General features: G+C 40.6%; 1 long non-coding RNA gene across 10 annotated transcripts; it reads right to left on the bottom strand.

Annotated features, from left to right (window-relative positions):
* Positions 1-1,883: 1,883 nt before the first annotated feature.
* Positions 1,884-11,630, bottom strand: LOC120690197. Of its 10 annotated transcripts, none has more exons than XR_005681638.1 (12): positions 10,824-11,629; positions 9,102-10,001; positions 8,827-8,973; positions 8,601-8,720; positions 4,248-5,617; positions 3,957-4,158; positions 3,715-3,807; positions 3,550-3,614; positions 3,385-3,476; positions 2,339-2,412; positions 2,175-2,213; positions 1,884-2,053 (listed from the first exon to the last, which is right to left on the bottom strand). It is a non-coding gene; the product is annotated as an uncharacterized LOC120690197 (long non-coding RNA). The 10 variants fall into 10 exon arrangements; XR_005681642.1 differs by having other exon boundaries at positions 1,886-2,053; positions 3,957-4,172; positions 4,283-5,617; positions 10,824-11,630; XR_005681644.1 differs by having other exon boundaries at positions 1,886-2,053; positions 3,385-3,472; positions 10,824-11,630.
* Between the last annotated feature and the right edge of the window lie 9,412 nt (positions 11,631-21,042).

Raw genomic sequence — 21,042 nt, forward strand, 5'->3', positions numbered from 1 at the left:
CACCTGCCGCCTACCACTCAGTGCCGTAGGGTGGAACACAATCCGAGGTAACTAACCAAGACAGAAAGCACTCTCAAATAAGTAGAACTTGCTACTTACGCAGACTAAGGATCCCGCAAACCAAAGATAGAAAGTAAACAAATAACTGAAGTAAAGAGAAAGACTAGCGAGATACCGATGAGAGATGAGGAACTTCACTCCGAAGATACTTCATTCCTCTGAGGTGGCTTACAAAAGTGGAGTAAGGCCAAGAGAACCCGGCACCGCTCCTCTACTTTGGCTTTCGCCAAGACACTCACCTCACACTCTCCCTATTCTACTAAGAGGGACTACATCTTGCTTGGGACTCTTCTCCTCTCCAAATAGTGTGTCTTAAATGAGGGGTGGGGGGCTCCCTTTTATAGTTCTTCCAATGCGGTTATCACGAGGTCGCCTACACTTCACCCAAGGAGGTCGGCGTCGTAACTTCCACGCGAAGGCGGGACACGTGGCATGACAAAGTCAGGCCGGGCAGCCTCCCTTATGCTGGCCGGCCTAGGAATGACGCCATCTGTCCACCGCCTTCGATTGGACGTTCCTAATACTCTCTGGAGGTCGGTGCAAAAGGCCGTTCGTCAAACCGACTTTTCTTGGGCCGGGCGGCCTGGCTCTGGAGGGATTTCGGCCCTCCGTTGCACCAACACAATCCTCTCTGGCCATAGATCATTCCTTGATGGGGTGGACATCTTGTGTCGGATCATGGCCCAGGATGCCTTCACTTGGATATGGGTTCAAACCTTCCGGGTCCAACTTGTATATTTTTGGGTCCAACCCATTGGAATGATTTGAATTCTCCCTCTAGGTGACTTTGGTAAAATCTCATGCCAATATTCCACAGAAAGTATGCCGGCCAGCCGGATTCGGGCCTTCTAGTCCAAGCAATGTCCATTTTTGGGTCAACTTTGGATATGTTGTTCCTAAAAACAAATAAACACCAAAATTATTGGAACTCATTAGTAATAATAGTTATGGCATAGTTATGACCTATCTTTCATGAAATCAAGCGGAGCGTTGGCAACAAAAATCATCGATATCGACTGCCAACTATCGTCTCCGGTGCCGGCCCCGTTGCCTGCGCTGCCCCCTACTCCAGCACCGGATCCAACCTGAGTTTGATCCAGACCACCCCTTCAGCTTCGGCGACGACTGGGCAATTCGCGTCTCGCAAGATTCAAATGAGTTGAACGACTAATTTGTCTGCCTTGGAAAATCGGGGCTCCCTAATTTACGGTCGCCCGGTCGATTCAATCCGCCCGGTCAATTTCGGACAGTAGGTACTTTCCCTTTTCAGTATATGTGCGAATGACACATTAATTACGTTTCCCTTTTCGGGTTCCGTGTTTTCTTAGTCCTGAGCGATTCCGCCCTGTGTAGCTTCAATTTTTCAGAAGCTATTTTTTTTGGGATGTGGAAAAATTGAGTGTAAAATTTGGGTGGGGAGTGAAATTAAAACTAACTTTTAACAAATGAAAATTTGTGGTAGTGCGCGAAAAAGAAAATATATGAAAAAAAATAATTTTTTTCTTAAAATTTATTACCTGATAAAGTTTTTAGAATTGTGTTTTGCGTACATATTGGAAAAAAGTTTTTCTTAGAAATTTATAGATAAACAAAGTTTAAAAATTTAATAAGTACAGAAAATATAATTAAATAAAGCTTTACGAATTATGAAAACAAAAAAAATTTTGATGAATAAAAATTTATTGATAAGCAAAAGTTTAGAAGTTTAATTGGTAAAATAAAATTCACACAGTAATAAGTTCAATTTTACTAGGCATTGGTAAATTTTTTTAAGAAAACTTTTTGGTAATAGTTAATAAAAAATTCACAGGAAAATGCAGGTGTAGGATCAAAACAAAAAACGTCAATATATGCACTAACACACAGTAAACAAAAACTCTGGCAAATACAGTATAGTGACATTGGAAAGAAATATATCAGAATACATAGTGTGGTTTTAGAAACTAGTATCTGTATTTCTTCTGCTGATCCTTATTACAATTTTTACCAATGCCTGCAAACAAAAAGGAAAAAGGCTATGGGTCAAGATGAAGAAAAAAATATGAAAATTGGTATAAAAACCATAGTAAAAATTTAGAACATAAATGTTTTTGAAGGTTAACATTAGTAGTTACCTTTTTCTTCTCCCTTCAGTGTTGTTTTTAAAATATACCCTGGTGGATTTTTTAGAAAACAAAAAAGAAATAAAAATTAGCAGATTGAAAAAATATTAGAAAAGAATAGGAATAAAAATACAAAAGAAAGGTGAAGTTACATGTTGTTGCGCTATGTTCTTTACCTCATGTGGTACAACCTCATTTTCCTCATGTGTGCAAAGATAATAAGTCAATGATTCTTTGCCTTTGCATGATCCTGGAATGTATACACAGAAAGAAAAAAAAAAGAGAACTTAAAAACTTGCATAGTGTGCATGAAAAAAAAGAAAAAAAAATAAAAACTTACTTGTTTGAAATGAAAATGTGTGAGGGTTTACAAATCCGACCGGTCCGGTCAAACCGGCGGGCTCCGGTTCCGGTATACCGGACCGGTTTGACCGGAAACCGGTCCAAACCGGTTGGATTCAAATTTGAATTCAAAATCCCCAGCGCTACCGGTTTGGACCGGTATACCGGCCGGTTTGACCAGTTTACTAAGTGGGCCTTAATGGGCCGTCCCATTTTTTCCTTTTCTTTTTGGTTTAACTTCAAATGCCCGAAAAGTATGTTAAATGCACAAATTTTTTAGAAAATTTGACACCATTATATTCGTCGCACCTTGAAGTATTTTTAGGAATTTTTTTGGGAATTTTTCATTTTTTTGAATTCAAATTTGAATTTTGAATTTGGGCCGGTTTGATACCGGCCCAATCCATAACCGGACCGGTTCCCACCGGTTTCGTTAACCCTGGTTCCAGTATAGTATAGCAAAAGTTGTAGAACACAGACACCACTGTCGTTTCTGTGTAAAAGAAAAGTATGGATCAAATTTAAATAAAAAAGAGAAATAAAAAAGTTATAGCAGAAAAAAGGGAAAATTGCAAGGTTGTCCTTGTTTTGAAGTCCAACTACACGTTTGCCCCTGATTTTTTAACTTTGCATGTTTGCCCCTGTTTTTAGTCTTCCGGTTGCAAGACTGCCCTTGTTTTATTGCAAAACTGCCCCTATTTTGCACGTTATAGGGGCAATTCTGCAATAAAACAGGGGCAGTCTTGCAACTGGAAGACTAAAAACAGGGGCAAACATGCAAAATTAAAAAATCAAGGGCAACCGTGCAATTGGACAAAAAAAAACACAGACGGCAGCAAAAAAAAGATGATATGTTATGAATTTGAAAAAAAAACTTAACTGGTTGTTGTAGTTTGAAACACTTCCAAAAGCTGTTGGCAAACTATATATGTGAACTCTGGTTGATCTGGGATGTACAGCCTTGAAAACTTTCTTGAAGTTTGAAATAACATCAGAATCATATTTTACAAAATCAATGTCTTTGAAAGGGCATATAACTTCAAACCTGTGATCTCTGAAGTTTGCTACAACAAGATACCAGTACGAGTTTTTGCGCAGAGGAATGAGAACCTGATGAAAAAAACGTGTAAACTTGATTAAAGTTGACTATTAAAAAAACTAAACAAAAAAAAACATAAACATGGGCGCACAGATAGGGGTGTCTATGTACCAAATCTGCGTTATGAAGACGAAAACCAATTCCCTTTTCAGCAAGGCAACTGGATATTTCATTTGCTTTTAGTTGAGGATCCTGTAATAACGTCTAACCAATAGAATGTATGAAAAAATATTAGATTTATGTTTCATGCATTGCAAATAAAGGCTTGCAAAAAAATATTAGGAAAACATTAGTCTTGTGTGATTGGAAAACAGAAAATAGGAAAAAGCATTGTTAAATGTCAATGTACTCACAGAAAGTTCAGAGTGCAATATGAATTTCACCCATTCATCTAGGTAAAAGCAAACCACGGAGATGCTTTGTATATTGAGCTTCCATAACAGCTACACCCATAATATTCATGACATGGTGTGATATGGGTCCATAAACTTGCATTGAAAGACGAAATGTACGATGATCGACCCAATTTTTTTTACCATCTTTATAATCTTAGGGCTGAAAAATGAAAACTATTAATGAAACGATTAATCAGAATAAAGGCAAAAAAGGATGTGGAGGAGGAAAGTCCATAAAGTCAGAGAAACCTTCTAGCTGGTGGGGGTGCTGGAATATTGCTTACAATGTACTGGTGCACAACCCTTTCTACAGCAGTTGATGAAAAAATATGGTAGAAGATGGTTGGCCTCAATGGTATTTGGTTTGTTTCATGTGTGTGCTGACTGCTGAGAACTTTTTGCAGTTTCAACAGATTCATCGAATCGCCTTACTAAGTCCTCATGCCAGAAATCATAATCATTATTATTCACTGCACTCTTGTCGACTCCTTTGAATTCCGTGGTACTTGCACTTGGATGTTTAGGACCAGTCCGGTAGTTTACAAAATTTGGGTCATTACTATTCGGGTCAGACTAATCACATAAAACTTGGTCAGAATAAACATCCCTTCCTTCATTGAAATCTTCTGTACTGACACTTGCTAATTCTGTTTGTTCTGGTACAACATTTTGTGTGTTGCAAGTGAACATATATGTGCTCATTTCAGATTTGCTCTTTCTTTCATGAGGTGAAACGAACTCAAGTTCCTTTTCTCCAGCAGCTTGTAAAGTACTGATTCTTTTGAGCAGAAGTTCATTCAGAGAGCATGACCCCTTTACATTAGCATAAGCAATGGATTGGTCATGAATTTCAAAGCTGGGTGTGTGGTTGAGAAATGAAGGCAGAGGTCTCTTCTTTAAAGGTACTACACCAATAGAAGTCTGTGGTGTGATGTTGTCAGCTCTACCTCTTGGTTGCAAGCTGATATTTAGACTTTTTTCTTTGATATTTGCTTTTTTTGACATTGAATCAAGTTGGTGGCTGGGTGGTGGGAGGTTTGCAAATGACAATGCCAACTGGTTGATGTTTACTGGGTCTCGATGCAATAATTTGCATTGATCCATATTTCCGAAGATAGAGTTGTACAACTCATCCATGTAGAATTGTTCCTCAATATGAATATCATAACCATCAGATATATTCATTGCTTCCAGGCTCTGAACAACCATTTCAAACACTTCCTTTTCATCTTGGTGAATGTCAATTACATTTAGTACAGGGATCTCAGGAAAGATGCTGCTGTCTTTTTTTTGGGGGGGGGGGGGGGGGGGGGGGGGGCATCTTTTATTTTATTTGTACCAGCAATTCTGCAGGGTGTGTCTCCAATTTCAGGATCTTTGTAGACTTTGCTCAAAGTCACAATGCCTGACTTGGAAGGAGGTGATATGTTTGTCACTAGCAACTGTTTGTCAGCTGTGCTATCATTTTGCAACAAGTTTGGGGAAGTGAATACTGTATTGTCTGTTATTTCCTTTATACTTGCCACAGATTTGATGATCTGAGAAAGTAATACCGGCCTGGTTGCAGAGATTAGATCATTCCACAAAATATGATATGATGACTGAAGTTGTTCCCTGACCTGTTTAAATGAACAACATATAATGATGAGAAAAATGGTTATCAATACAAAACTATATAGGGAAATTGGTGTTTTTACCCTTGCCGAGGAAGCCAATTGTGTTTTTACCCTTCTTTTTGTAACTTTGTGATTTTACCCTCACGTTTCAAAAATGAAGCTTCTATTTGCCCCTACTTTGAGTGTTTTTTAAGTGTACCCCTGTTAAATGAATTTAAAAGGTAATAAATTTTTTTTAAAAAATCATAAAAATATGTAAGTACCCCTTATTCAACCATCCCAGCCCTAGGTAACTATCTAAAACTCTCCTGCTCCTTTGCACCACCTCCACCTCCCTTCTAACCCTAGCAGCTTCTGCGGCCAATGGCAGCAAACTAGCATTCGCAGCGACCGGTGAGCGCACATAGGGCGGTCGAGTATGCTTATGCAGACAGATTTGCTGAATGTGGTTGGACATAAAGTTTTTCTTTTGCAGTTAAATTGATGCCATTAGCTTTTTCTAATAAAATAGGGGTAAACTAAATCTTCAGTTTAAAAAAGCAGGGGCAAAATCACCAAGTTAAAAAAATAGGGGCAAAATCACCATTATCACTTAAAATAGGGGTATAAACGCAAAAGCCCCAACTGTATATGCATAAGCATTATTGGGACAATTACGCTAGGTTGACATTATTGGCCCTAACAAAAAATGTGGTTCCGCAGCCCACCAAAGTTCCGTCGCATAATTTCTTGGAACAAAACTATTGGTGGAAGTTTGTATAATAAAATAATATGAATGGAAAAATTATAAAAAAAATGAACGACAAAATGGAGATAAGAAAAATAGGAGCGAGAAAATTAAATTAAAAAAGAGTAAATAAAAGTTTTGGAAACAAAATTTGTGATGGAATTTTTTGAAAAGAAAACGTTCATTGTGGAAATATTGGAAAAAGAAAAAAAAATGATAACAAAAAAATATGAAATAAACTTTTGGAAAACAAAATTTCAGAAGTAAAACCTAAACCACCCTAAATGGTTGGGCTGACTATAGCATGGTGACGTGATTGGTTGATGTGATTGGCCCTAATCAGATGGGATGAGTATTGCTGGTTGAAACAACTGGCCCTAATTAGTTGGAACGAGTATGGCAGATGGACGTGACTGGCCAAATCAGTTGGGTCGAGTATGACAGATGGATGTGACCGGCCCTAATCAGTTGGGTCGAGTATGGTAGATAGACGTGTCTGGCCCTAATCAGTTGGGTCGAGTATGGCAGATGAACGTGACTGGCCCTAATCAGTTGGTTCAAGTATGTAGATAGACGTGACTGGCCCTAATCAGTTGGGTCGAGTATGACAGATGGACATGACTGACCCTAATTAGTTGGGTCGAGTATGGTAGATAGACGTGACTGGCCCTGATCAGTTGGGTCGAGTATAGCAGATGGACGTGACTGGCCCTAATCAGTTGGGTCAAGTATGTAAAATGGACATGACTGGCCCTAATTAGTTGGGTCGGGTATGTAAATAGACGTGACTAGCTGTAATAAGTTGGGTCGAGTATGTCAGATGGACGTGACTGGCCCTAATCAGTTGGATCGAGTATGATAGATGGACATGACTGGCCCTAATCAGTTGGATCGAGTATCTAGACAAATATGACTAGCTCTAATCAGTTGGTTCGAGTATGGAAGATGGACGTGACTGACCCTAATCAGTTGTGTCGAGTATGTCAAATGGACGTGACTGGCCCTAATCAGTTGGGTCGAGTATGGCAGATGGACGTGACTAGCCCTAATCAGTTTGGTCGAGTATGGCAGATGGACGTGACTAGCCCTAATCAGTTGGGTCGAGTATGACAGATGGGCGTGATTGGACCTAATTAGTTGGGACGAGTGTGACAGATGGTTGGGACGAGTATGGCAGGATGATGTGAATGGCCCTAATCAGTTGGGCCGAGTGTGGCAGGTTGATGTAATTGCCCTTAATCAGTTGGGCCAAGTATGGTAGGTTGACGTGACTAGCCCTAATCAGTTGGGACGAGTATCGCTGGTTGGAAAATAACTGGCCCTAATCAGTTGGACCGAGTATAGCAGGTGGACGCGATTGGCCCTAATCAGTTGGAACAATTATGGCATCTCAACCTTGATAATTACTAAAATCCCAGTAGTCAAATCGATGATGGAGTGGAACACTGAAACACAAACGACCCTAACTAGTTCCGCTGAGTATGGCAAGTTAACATGATTGGCATATTACTGAATTAGGACCAAAAATGTGAAAACAAAAACCGGATGTACATAAAACTTAGGACCAAATAATGTCAAAAATTTTGTTAGATGAAAATTTGAACATAAAAATATGTATCATAAAAAAGTTGAAAAAAGTTTAAGTGCATATGTAGTTTTCAGGAAAAAAGACTGCAAAATGGAAAACTTTGTTTGTCCAGATAAATACGAAGAAATTTAGATATGGAAAAAGGTTTTCAATAAAAAATGAGATAAAGTGAAAAAAAATAATTACATGTAAATCTTTTTACAGGAAAACTTTATAAAAACTTACTCATATATTACATAAGCATGTCATATATTGGAGAAGACAACAATTACTTTGCATTTGCAGAACTTGTCCATGCAAACTAATGGATTGAAAAAAGTTTTCAAGGAAAAAAAAAGAATGCACATGGCAAACTTTGTTAGTCCAGATAGATACGAAAAACTTTAGATATGAAAAAGATTTCAGTAAAAAATTAGAGATAGTGAAAAAAAATTATTAGATGGGAATCTTTTTATAGGAAAACATTTATAGAAATTACTCATATATTACATAAACTTGTCCAGAAAAAAGAAAATATATATTGGAAAAGAAAGCAATTAGTTTGCCATTGCAGAACTTGTCCATGCAAATCTAATGGATTGAAAAAAATATAAAAACATGTGAGTGTGTGTGAAAAGGGATTTGGGGGTTGGGGGGGGGGGGGGGTTGGAGGGTGGACATTTTATACTTACATTACTAAAGACTTGGCCTGATAGTATTGACTTTAAAATGACTTCCAGATAAGAGAATGTGTCGATGAATATGCGTTTATTGTGATTTTTTGTTAATGCTATGTTACTCATATCTTTCATCTGAAAAAAGGAGGTACCATATAATGGGTGATTATTAGATGGTGGGGGGGGGGGCAAAAGAATAATATTGAACAGAAAAAAGGAAAATAAAACAGAAAAAACTCACAGATGCTCGGCCAAAAAGATTACTGTCTTCAATTAATCTATCAGCGTTTATGGCAATGGATATGTTATCATTTGTCCATAAACTTATGCGTGGCAAGAAATTAGGAAAAGAGACTTCTGATATGTCAAGTAGCTCAAAGTAGACAACCTATCATAGTGATAAAAAGAAAAGGATTAATAAAAAGAAATTATAATGTGTACCAAAATTTGTAATGTGTGAAGCAGAGATGTACAAAAAAATAAAATAAAAAATTTCAAAACAAAAAAGAAATTTACCATCAATGCAGATGTGCAACCTCCAAGCGAAGCTATGCCACAACTATTAGTTGCCTGCTGAAACTTAGCAATAGATTAGGCAAGCTTGTCAAGGACTGTGGTGCACCAATCATAAGAGCTTATAGTTTCAGGATTTGCAACCTATGGAAAATATTGACGACTAGCAAGATCACTGGTAGTTGGGCACAAAAAGGTTGACACAGCAAAAAGGGTGAAAATCTTTTTGAATTTGTCACCCACAAAATCAGCAGTAATGAGATCTTTTAACTCATTACTGCTGGGATATTTAGAAGAACATTTTTTTTCTTCCAATATCATTTGTTTGATATCTTCAGTACAAATGTTTGGAATTGATGATCCACCTAATGGAATGCCAAAGACTTGATGAATGTTTTCAGAACATAATGTGAACTTGTAGCCATTTGGGAAAATAAATGTTCTGGTAACAACATTGAAATGGTTTGCAAGCCACATGATCAGAGATTTTGGTGTGGAGGTGCATCCTAAATCAAGAAGATGATGGAATCCAATGCTTTTGACAAGATTTCTTTGATGAGAGTTTAGTGAATGAGCTACTGAAATGGACTTGGGTATAGATAACTTTGTTGTGAAAGTCTGCAAGAGAAATCAGAGACAAAAAAAGGAAAACAAAAAACTGTTTTGTAACTGGTATACTACACAAAAAATATAAATAAGGATATCATTAGAAGGGCCGCCGGTAGGTGAGACCTTTGTAGCATAAAGCTCTGTATCCCCATCATTGTCTGATGGAGCTCAAAAGCTCCAACCAATTTTGAATCAGAACAGGAGCAAGCCAGCTTGAGTAAGTAATGGGTCATGATCACTTCTGACAACCGGAATCAAGAGGTAATTAAACAAGCTTATTGCAAGTCTGTATTCCTGAAAATATCGGCATTCGAAAATGAGTTGGTTTAACTTCTGACAGTGTAATTAAAATAAGTAATTGTAAAGCATTGCCGCAACAAATGGTTTTGAGCAGTGTTACATGGACACGGGTGCGGGTGTCGGTGTCCGACTCGGGTGCGGGTGTCCGATTCGTTAGAATATTTGGGGACACGGCAAATAACACTTGGAATCCGACACGGGTGCGGGGTATCCGACTCGACAAAAAAATTAAGACACGGGTGTCCGGGTAACACAGGTTTTGAGATCTCAGTCCCCTGTTGATGATGCTTGTGGCAGGTGTCTGGTTGCGAATTCAATTATTCGCTTAACATGACAGACAGTATTGGTAACAAAAAAAAAAGCTACTGGAAAGTTTAGTTATAGGCAACTATTTGCCACCAATAGCATAGAAATTCATGCCAAATCTGAACATATTTTGTAAGAAACATGAAGGGTGGTGATTAAATGATGGGCTTGTAAGGCTCTGCAGGTGGTTTTAGCTATTTTTTTCCATTTCTGAATGAGTGGCCGAGATCTTTTGTCATGGTAGCAGGCAAGCTAGCAGTCTAGTGTATTAGAGAGTTACAGTCTGCAATATGTTGGGAAGGGATTACTACCATAAAATAGCTAGCAATTTTGATCCGCAGGGCATGGCTGTTCCAAAGCGTAGCTGTAATTCTACTATATTCATAACGGCAAAATGCAAACAAATTTCTTCCAATCAGCAGCCAACAAGGACCTTTCAGCTATGCATCGTGAGAAGAGAAGATGTAGAAAGGGAAAGAAAGCAAGGTGCATTGGCTTATCGGGGATTACTTCCTGCGCTGCACTCAGATAAATGATCTCCTCCAGACTGCCCGGACGCAAGCCATTCACCACACTGCTCCGCTCCACCACTCGTTGCCATGTCCCCATGCTTCTCCACTCGGGCATCAGCACACCCCGTTGAAGAGCCATGCCGTCGCTCCCAATGGAACGCTGCGCACAGCCACTCACATGGCTCTCCCTGGATGCTGCCTCTCCAGCGAGTAAGATCCAACACTCCGCCTAGCGGATCTAGCGGCCCCGCTCGGAGGTCCTACTCGCACAGCTGCACTCCAACGGCCGCACCCCGTGATCCGAGCTCAACGCCAACGCCGCCACCGCCGCTCCCACCACCACATCAGCAGCGCGCATCAGGCACAGCCGTCGAGCCGCCTCCCCGACGGCGAGCGGCACCGCGGGGGGGGGGGGGGGGGGCGCCCTCGGCATGACTAGATCCATGGGGCGGAGCTCGGCCCCAGCTGCCGCCATCGCCGCTCGAGGAGCTCAGTCCCGGCGAGCCCGCTAACGCCGCCGCCGCTGGCGGAGGTCGGCCCCGGGGAGCCCGCCGCCGCACCTCCCCACCGCGTCGCTCCCCTGAGGGTCGGAGCCACCTCCGCTCTACCTCGCAGCGCTTCCGTAGCCCCGCCCAGCCGCGCCACTCCACCGTCGCAGCCTCGCCCAACTGCTGCCCCCGTGAGCTCGCCCGGGGGAGCTCACCGCCGTTCCCCCGAGGAGCTCCCCGCAGCTGTGCGCCCATCTCCAGAGGAATGGAGGGGGAAAAGAAAGAAGAAGGGAAAGAGAAGGGGAAAAAGGGTAAGTGAAGTGGGGGGGGGGGGGGGGGCTACGGGATGCAAACTTTTTTTTTCCGACTTGGATGCAGGCTCATGATGACGGGGTGGATCTACCGCGGTTACCCGTAGATCCAGGATTAGGTGGAAAACCCCAATCGGGCAGAACGTCACCGGATATGTGTACCTATTTTAAAGTGGCGGAAGTTATTAAAAAACTGTCATGACTATGTATGCAGGTCCTTTTATGTATGCAGGTCCTTTTATGTATGTGTGTGTGTTTAACTTTTGCCTTGTTATATATCTCGCAACAATCTCAGCATTGTTAGCTCGCAATTTTCATTTTTTTTGTTAGAATGTGTACGACTGTATGCGGCAACGCTGAATTGTCCGACTAAAAAATGGCTAAGTTCTAGGATACATGTGCACCAGTAGGATATGGCATACCCATAGATTACGAACGATACACGTAATGCGTCACCTTTTTTAAGGACCACATGTTAATGGTTTAGGGTTTAGGTGACCTATGTTCTCTAAAAAGTGACGAGCTTCGTTAAGAATCGTCACCTGTACGTAAGAGAACAGCGCCCGTCACTTATAATCTTATAATTTGAATACAAGTGCTGGCTTCATGAGCCGCATCACCTTTTCTCTGTCAAAAGTGACGGGCCACTTTTTGCAGGAGAATAATCGGGACCCTAGGAGAATGAAAGGTGACACACCTCATCTTGGCGCGTCACCTTTCATATTAGAATGACACGCTACATAGTCATGTCACTTTTTGTGCGTGTTACTATAGGGCGGTTCTTAAGCCGTGTTTAGTTCATGAAATTTTTTGGATTTGGGTACTGTAGCAATTTCGTTGTTACGAAATAATTAATGTCTAATTATAGACTAATTAAGCTTCAAAGATTCATCTCGTCATTTCTAGTTGAACTATGTAGTTAGTTATTTTTTAACTGTATTTAATGCTCTATGCATATATCCGAAGATTTGATGTGATGAGTACTGTAGAAAGTTTTTTAAGAACTAAACAGGATCTTACATAGTGGACAACAGTTGAGGTCGTAGGATAGTTGCAACCCACGGTTAGCTGGGCCATCATGACCACATGGCTGGTGCCTATGGCTTCGTTTATTTTCCAAAAAATTTGCTATAGTAATTGTTACATCAAATTTTCGGACACATATATAAAGTATTAAATATAGTTGAAAAAAAACTAATTACACAATCTAACTAATTAGCACGAGATGAATCTTTTAAGACTAATTAGTTCATAATTGAATATTATTTATCAAGTAATAACGAAATATGCTACAGCCTTGGGCCGTGTTTGGTTACGGGGAGAAATTTTTCGGCACATTTTTCGAGAAGAGAATCTCGTATGCATGGAGTACTAAATAAAGTCTATTTGCAAAACCTTTTCAGGGACGGGTGTAACTTTTCGCGATGAATCTAATGATGGTAATTAATTAATGATTTGCTACAGTACCATCCTCTAATCGCGCGGTCAAAGACCTCATTAGATTCGTCTCGCGATTTACACGGGGTGTGGAGGTGATTTTATATTTAGAGTTCATTTGATACTGTAAATTAGTAGTCAAAGATGCTACAGTATTCGTGAAATCTAACCAAACACGGCCAAAAACGCAAACTGAACGGAACCTATACCACCTGCCTGCACCTCATCAGATCGACAAGACAGGGCCCATGACATCACGCCCTGCAACCAGGCCTTGGGGGAGAAGGTGTGCCATGCTACTAGGGTCCACCACACAAGCCACTGAGTCGAGGGCGGGTGATCAGACCACCCGGTCCGTGGTTGGAGCCCTAACTGAAGCCACCAATACGATGACCACACCCGCATCATGCCTCGTAATTGTTGTGGCATAAAGTTTTAGATATAAGGTACTGTAGTATTTTTGTTTGTATTCGGTAATTATTATCTGATCATGAATTAACTAGGTTTAAAAGATTCGTCTCGCAAATTATAGACAAACTGTATAATTAGTTATTTTATTTAGCTACATTTAATATTTCATGCATGCATTCAAAGATTCGATGTGATGAGAAATCTTATAAAATTTTGGAATTTTGAAGACAACTAAATAAGGGTTTGGTGGACGAGGCTGGAGTATGACAAGCACTGTGACTGACTTTTTACAAAATGTCGGCTATCACGATGAGACGGAACGCAATGCCCCTACAGGGGCCTAGTAAGGGACACGTGTAATGCTCCCGACCTCACATATGGGATGTCAACCCCGAGGTGAGACCCCTTTCTCTCACTGAGACCCCTTTCTCTCACTATAGCCCTACCCTCAAGCCTATTAAAAGAGGAGCTAGTCATTCTTTCCCCGAGGCTAGCCTATTAAAAGGGGAGCTAGTCATTCTTTTCCTGAGGCTGAACTCCTCGGACTCCCATGCGCACACATAATACTCACACACATGCAAGCACCCCCATTGTAGGCACCTAGAGCACTTGAACGCAAGTAACACTAACTCTGGAACCGGTTCCTCTGCAGTACTGCAGAGGAACTCGGTGCCACTGACATGCGGGCCCCATGGTTCAGGGGGCCACAGGCAAGTGGGAGAGTCTCCCTGCAGTACTGCAGAGGAGACTCATCCCACTAACTCTCAACCTGACTGGATGTAGGGTCTCTACCCGAGTATAAACCCTTATGTCTTGAGAGTTAGCCATTGAGTTACAGAAAATCGTGGCATACATTTACTAGATGGTGTATGAAATATCGATAAATAAGTAAAGAGACTACCAAAGATATACAACTAATCATGGAAACAAAGGCACCAAACTTTAGAGGCGAACGACCAAGGGAGCATCATCTTCAAGAGACTTCACATCGACCTTCTCTTCCAACAAGCGGTTATAGCAAGAATTAGTATACTTACAGTTGGAACTATGCATGCACCTACTAGCTAGGTTATTAATTAGTGCGTTCATTATCTGACGGAACTTCATGGTATAACCTTTAATGACTGATTAATTACTGCTAACTTAGGATACCATGAACTTTTAGGCTCATACCATTGCATTATATAATGTACAATTTTTCATGACTAATTATGACGGGACTTTTAGATATATACCAGTTGTTTGAGATAATAAAAGGATGCTAGTTTTACTGCATCATATAATGTACAATTTTTCATGACTAATTACATGTAGGTAGCACTACAAAAAATCTGTTGATACATGACGATTAAATTTCGTCACAGATGACTAAAAAACTGTCATAAAACAGTATCTATGACGATCTCAAATTATGTCATATATTGAGCGTCACAGATGACACTTCGTGATGTTACTTAAAATTTCGTCATGGATTGCTTGATCCATGACGTTTTAAAACCGTCATAGAATGTCTCCGGCCCCCTAAAGCCCAACCCAAACCCGTTTTCGATGATGAAAATAAACGTCATAAATAGTATAATTTTTTTGTCACAGATTCAATTGCCATGTCACACATTGATGACATGGAGGATGACTTGGCAATGACGTGGATAGCAATGATGATGTGTACATTGTCGTGGTCAATGACATGGCTGCTGATATGGCAATGACGTGGGAAGTGGGGCTGAAGTGGCAGGTGACGTGGCAATCGACATGGCAGGTGACGTGGCTAGTGACATCAGCAGCACAACCCATGAGTTGATGGGCCGAATTCAAAGTGGGCCACCAAGCTGGGCCTGATTTCATGCCTAAATTAATTATCAGCTAACAAGATTTCAGTCCAAGATTAATAATCAACTAACAAGATTTCAGCCCAAAATTAATAATCAAAACAAGATTTCCAATCCAAAATTCACAATAACAGTTCAAGCCATAATAATAATATTAATCCAGAAATCACATGAATAAGGTTTCACAGTTATAATAATAAGAAGATTAATCCAGAATTCACATGAATAAGGTTTGCATCACATACAGTTTTCCCATCTCAGTCAGAAATAGTATAGTAACATTCCAAGGCTGTTCACAATTGACCAGAAACAACAAAAGATAGTTTTCATCAAGACAACTCAGCAAAAGATGAAGGTCACCCAAAAGCTACCAGACCACCATATGCTCAGCTTTGCCCATTTTGGCATAGCAGAAGCTCAATTTTTTTTCTCCAACTTAGCTTGCTTCTTTCGATTCTCCTCTTGGTCTTTGATCCTTGCTTGTTCTGTTCCCTGGACTTGCTTTGCCAAACCATCCATTTCTTCACGCTGGTTGTTGACGATCGATTGAAGCTCAGAATTTGTTCTTTTCTCCATCTCCAATTCTGCTTGAACATTTTGTAGTGTAGTCCTCCGCTTTGTAATCTGGATGCCCACATTCTCAAGGAAGTGATTGGTTTTTGTGTTCTGATGAAGCACAGCACGTACAACTTGTGTTGTAGAATTGGGTTGTCCATCTTTTGTTGGTGCAGCCAGCTGGTTTTCCATTTGAGTCTAGCAAAGATGAAAGCAGCAAACAGTAGAAAACTGGTTTATGATCACAAGATATTTGAAAATAAGCATATCGCAAGAGCACCATTAGAAGGTTGTCTTACAATAGCAGACTGTATAGTGGGTGTGTATCCTTTCTTTTTGTTGCTGTAGTGGCACATCTTGAACAAATCAAAGGCATCAGGTTCTTTATCCTTGTACTCATCTGCCTGGAAACAACATTTACATGGTGGTACACTTGGTCACACGTAGAACATTATTTTGGAGCAATATAGCAACAAATTGAAGAACACCAAGTAGACATTGATATTGGTGCAACAAGAACTAATGGTCTTAGCATCGTATGGAACTAGAAATCATTAAGCTTAGACATGACTAACTTTCCAGTATAGTAGCTATATATATGAGATAACAGCATAATAAATGAAGTGCATATTAACATAACTTACCAATTTTTTTTCTACATAAACTGGGTAGCTACAGGAGCCAGTGGTTTGGTGGAACTTTACATCACCTCGGTTCTCTCTGTTCTTTTGACTTGCCTCCTACATCAAAAGACAATACATGTAAGAAATGTGAAAGATTAGCATGTACAAGCATAGAGTTCTGTTTTCTAGAAAATACCATTTTTTGGGAAGTCATCCATGATTCCACAAGGTCAATCCACTGTTTGTTACTCATCACTTTTATGGGAGAAGTTTTCCTAACCAGATGTGGAGGAACAGGATCAAAGAAATCTTTTTTTAGCTTGTATCACTGTTGGCGAACTGCAGATTGCATCATCTCCAAACAACCCTTTCTGACTACTTCATTACTTGTGTCGATGTCAAACTTTGCCTATCCATATGTTAAAACATGTATAAGAAATTTTGTAACTAAGACAATGAACAACTTGCAATAAGAAATTACAGTAACTAAAAATTTTATCTAAAATCCAGCAGCTGAAAATGTACATTCACATTTACATTTGCCCAGATTCTAGTGAAAAATAATTGTATAATGTGCAAGTACTATTTGCCCACATTTAGGAGTATAATGCCAATATAGTTGTAGTACAGAAAGGTAATTGCAATAAATTAGGGTTAGGTACTTATACGAAGTCTTCCCAAAGATGGCTCAATCAGCGTTGGTTGCTTCTTGTATTCCTTCCAGTGCTTGAACACAAGAATATGATTCCTGACTGCAATGTTGCATTCAGTTGCATACATTGCAGCAATCTTAGGTTGCACGGGCCTTATATTCCCTTCAGTTATGACAACTGGCAGTTTGGCACCATGAGCTTAGGTCAACCTCTGGAGACCATGTCCCATATTAACTCCTCGGTCCCATGGCTCTTCTCCGTGATGTAAATGCACATAGAAGTTGCAATTAGTAAGTTGAAGTTGATCCAAGATGGTCATTCAATCAAACAAACCAGTTGCAATCAGCAACCAAACTAACAAGGAAATATGCTATATGGCAAATAACTGAACAAACGCTCACCTTCGGTGGTCATCTGGTCGTGTCCATCTAGATGGGTAATACAATCAGCTCCATCACCAAAAATAGTTTTGTCATCATGCTGGGTTGATCCATCTAAAAATGGCAGGCAGTTAAGAATGCATTCAATTTATGGATCAAATCTAACAGAATGATAGTAAAAAAACATCACCTTCATTGGCCCGGTTGGGGCATCCATCATGGCGTGGAATAACATCGCCTCCATTGGTGATGTTGGTGCTGTCAGCTTGCTGACCAGGCCTGTCATCTTAAAAATATTAACAAGTCAGACTGCAATCATGTAATTAAAGCAAAAATAGTAATAAGAAACATGGTAACAGATTCTTTGCAACAAAATGTGACAGAATGTGTTTTTAGCCCTTGAACCTTGGTTCCATTAGCACTGATACATCTTGAGATGTTGGAAGAGAATCCATCTGGAAACTTTACCTCCCTTAAAAATCACAAAAGGCCTTCTTTCTTTTCTTTGGACAAGGTATATCGAGCATTAGGCATCTCACATGAATCTCCATCCTCTGTTAATTGCAGCTCCTCTTTAATTCCCAAATCTTTTAGATCGAGCCTAGCTTTAATAGTGTCCTTTGTCTTTCCTATTATGATCAGAATTGTCCCAATCAGGTTCTCACATATGTTTTTCTCAATATGCATGACATCAAAATTATGTCTCAGCTTCAATTTTCTCCAATATGGTAACTTCCATAAACTAACCATCCGCTGCCAAATGTTTGGCCCATGTACCCTGTCCAAGCCTGAACGCTTCCTTTTCCCACATTCCTGTTGCTGCCTAGGCCTAATATCTTTAACTTTCTCCAACTCAGCAAGCAACTCATCTATAGAGAATTTACCTGGTGCCTCACTGCTTTCATGAAGTCTAGCATACTCATTGTTTCTCCGCAAACGATGTCCCTTTGGAAGAAAACGAAAGTGCCCGACATACCCAATTTTGCTCCTAAGGCCATATGACAGAGGGTGCTTGTAACAGTGAATATATGCAAAATATCATTTTGTGATACGACCAGAAAGAGTGCTCAAAGCTGGATAATCATGGATGCACTACAAAACTGCAGCACGAAGGTTAAATGTTTTCTGAGTAAGAGCATCATATGTACAGACGCCATTCCAAAGCTCAAGTAAATCATCTATAAGAGGCTCCAAAAATAGATTAAAATCCTTCCCAGGGCATGTAGGACCTGGAATAAGCAAAGCCATCATAAAATTTGACACCTGCATGCATGCCCAAGGAGGAAGGTTGTATGGCACAACAAATACAGGCCACATGCTGTATTTTGTGTTCTTCTCTGAAAAGGGATTGAAACCATCAGTAGCAAGGCCAAGTCTAATGTTTCTTGCATCATTTGCAAAATCTGGATATTCTCGGTCAAAATCCTGCCATGCCTCACCATCAGCTGGGTGGCTCATTTCCTTCTCACTGGGTTGCTGCTTTAACTTGTGCCATTGATCTTCTTCTGATGCTTCTTTGGTTGCAAACATCCTTTTCAGCTTAGGTACCAACGGAAAATGACGCAACACTTTCACTGGAATCTTCTTCCTTTCTGGGTCTTTCCACTAGAGAGACTACAAATGGGGCAATTGTCAAACTTGGCAAATTCCTTTCTGAACAGCACACAATTACTCTGGCACACATGTATGGATTCATACCCAAGACCTAATTCCATTTGACCTAATTCCTTTAAAATGCTCTTTGCTTCATTATATGATTTTGGAAGGGTATTGTATTCTAGGAATGCTTCAGCCAATAGCTTCAATATTGCAGTAAAAGCATAATTGCTTATCTTGTATAATGACTTCATATGAAGCAGCTTTACCACAAACGAGAACCTTGAAAATTTGGTACAACCAGAATAGAGCATATCCTTTGCCTCTTTCATGGCAATTTTTTATGTGTCTTGCTCACAAGGTTCTGCATCACCATCCTCATTTTCTCCAACCTCTCTATCTTCCTATGCTGCTGCAGTATGTAGGTCTCCTAAAAATGCTTCCAAAGGTTCAATATCATTGGTGTCCTCCTCTGTCACACCTATTCCATCTGTGGACCAATTATGACTATCATGCACATCACCAACAGGAACATGCTCAATAACTTACACATTTCAATCCTCTCCGTGATGAATCCATCGAGTATAGCTATTGTCCATGCCATTCATTAGTATTTGTTTCTTCACAAGAGCCTGAGCTAGGTAATTCTGATTAAGACATCTACTACAGGGGCATAGAATTTCAAATCCATGCCATTCATTAGTATTTGTTTCTTCACAAGAGCCTGAGCTAGGTAATTCTGATTAAGACATCTACTACAGGGGCATAGAATTTCAACATTGTCACTGAATTTCCCTTGAACAAAGCTCATAAATTGTTTGACACCATCCATGTATTCTGGGGAAAATAATTTACCATGCACCCAACTTCGATCCATCTAGTCAAGCATTGCATAAAAAACCCCAATTAACAATTCTGCTTGAATCCAAAAGCTACAGTCAACACAGCCAAGAAAAAAATGGTACCTTTAGATGCCGGCTGGTGCTCACGCGAGGAAGAGGGGAAAGACGAGGCGGGGTGCCCACCAATCGATGATTCCAGCATTCCAAGGTATAGAAGGTCGCCGTGCCAGAGGGGAGGAGCCATGGTAGCGGGCCGCGCCGGAGGGGAGGAGACACAGCGAAGGGCTGCCCCGGAGGGGAGGAGCTATGGAGGGGAGGGCGCGCCGGAGGGGAGGAGCCACGGAGGGGAGGGCGTGCCGGAGGGGAAGAGCCTTGGAGGGGAGGGCGCACCGGAGGGGAGGGCGCACCGGAGGGGAGGAGCCTTGGCAGCGGTGCCGGTCCTGCGGAATGTAGCGGCTGTGCCTGTGACTCGCCTGTGACTCTAATTTGGCATGTATTATGCAACAAGACTACAAAAAACATAATGTTCTCAATATGGTCACAAACAGGCAAGTGGCGTGGTGGTAAGGGCCTTCACTTCCTAGTTCCTACCCGCAGGTCGCGGGATCGATTCCCAGGTGTGAAACCAAGGCGGAATTTTTTGATTAAAAGTTCTACTAGCGCTGCACAAGTGCGCCCCACTTGCCGCTGACTAGACTGCTGACCTGGCTCGCAAGTGGGCCCCACTCGGCAGACCACATGTGCGCTGACTAGGCTGCCACGTAAGCATCAAATAAGAGAAGCAAAAACTTGAATTGAAAATGAAAAATGTCAAAACACATAGTTAAAATAACTATGACGATTTCTATGACTTTAATGTTAAAATGTAATGTTTTGTGGGCTCAATTATGACGAATTCAATAAAATGTCACTAAGTTTTGGGCCTAGGGTCCATATCTTCAAATTCAAGACGAAAATTTGAAAATTGTCAATGATTGTGTGCAATTGTGATGCTGTTTTAAAATGTCGTAAAATTTTCGTCATAGATCACCAATGTTCTTGTAGTGAACAAAGTGTGTGAACCATGATTGCATCCCATGGTGCCGGCCTGGA

The sequence above is a fragment of the Panicum virgatum genome, chromosome 9N (genome assembly GCF_016808335.1).
Source record: "Panicum virgatum strain AP13 chromosome 9N, P.virgatum_v5, whole genome shotgun sequence".
In the NCBI taxonomy this organism is placed as follows: domain Eukaryota; kingdom Viridiplantae; phylum Streptophyta; class Magnoliopsida; order Poales; family Poaceae; genus Panicum; species Panicum virgatum.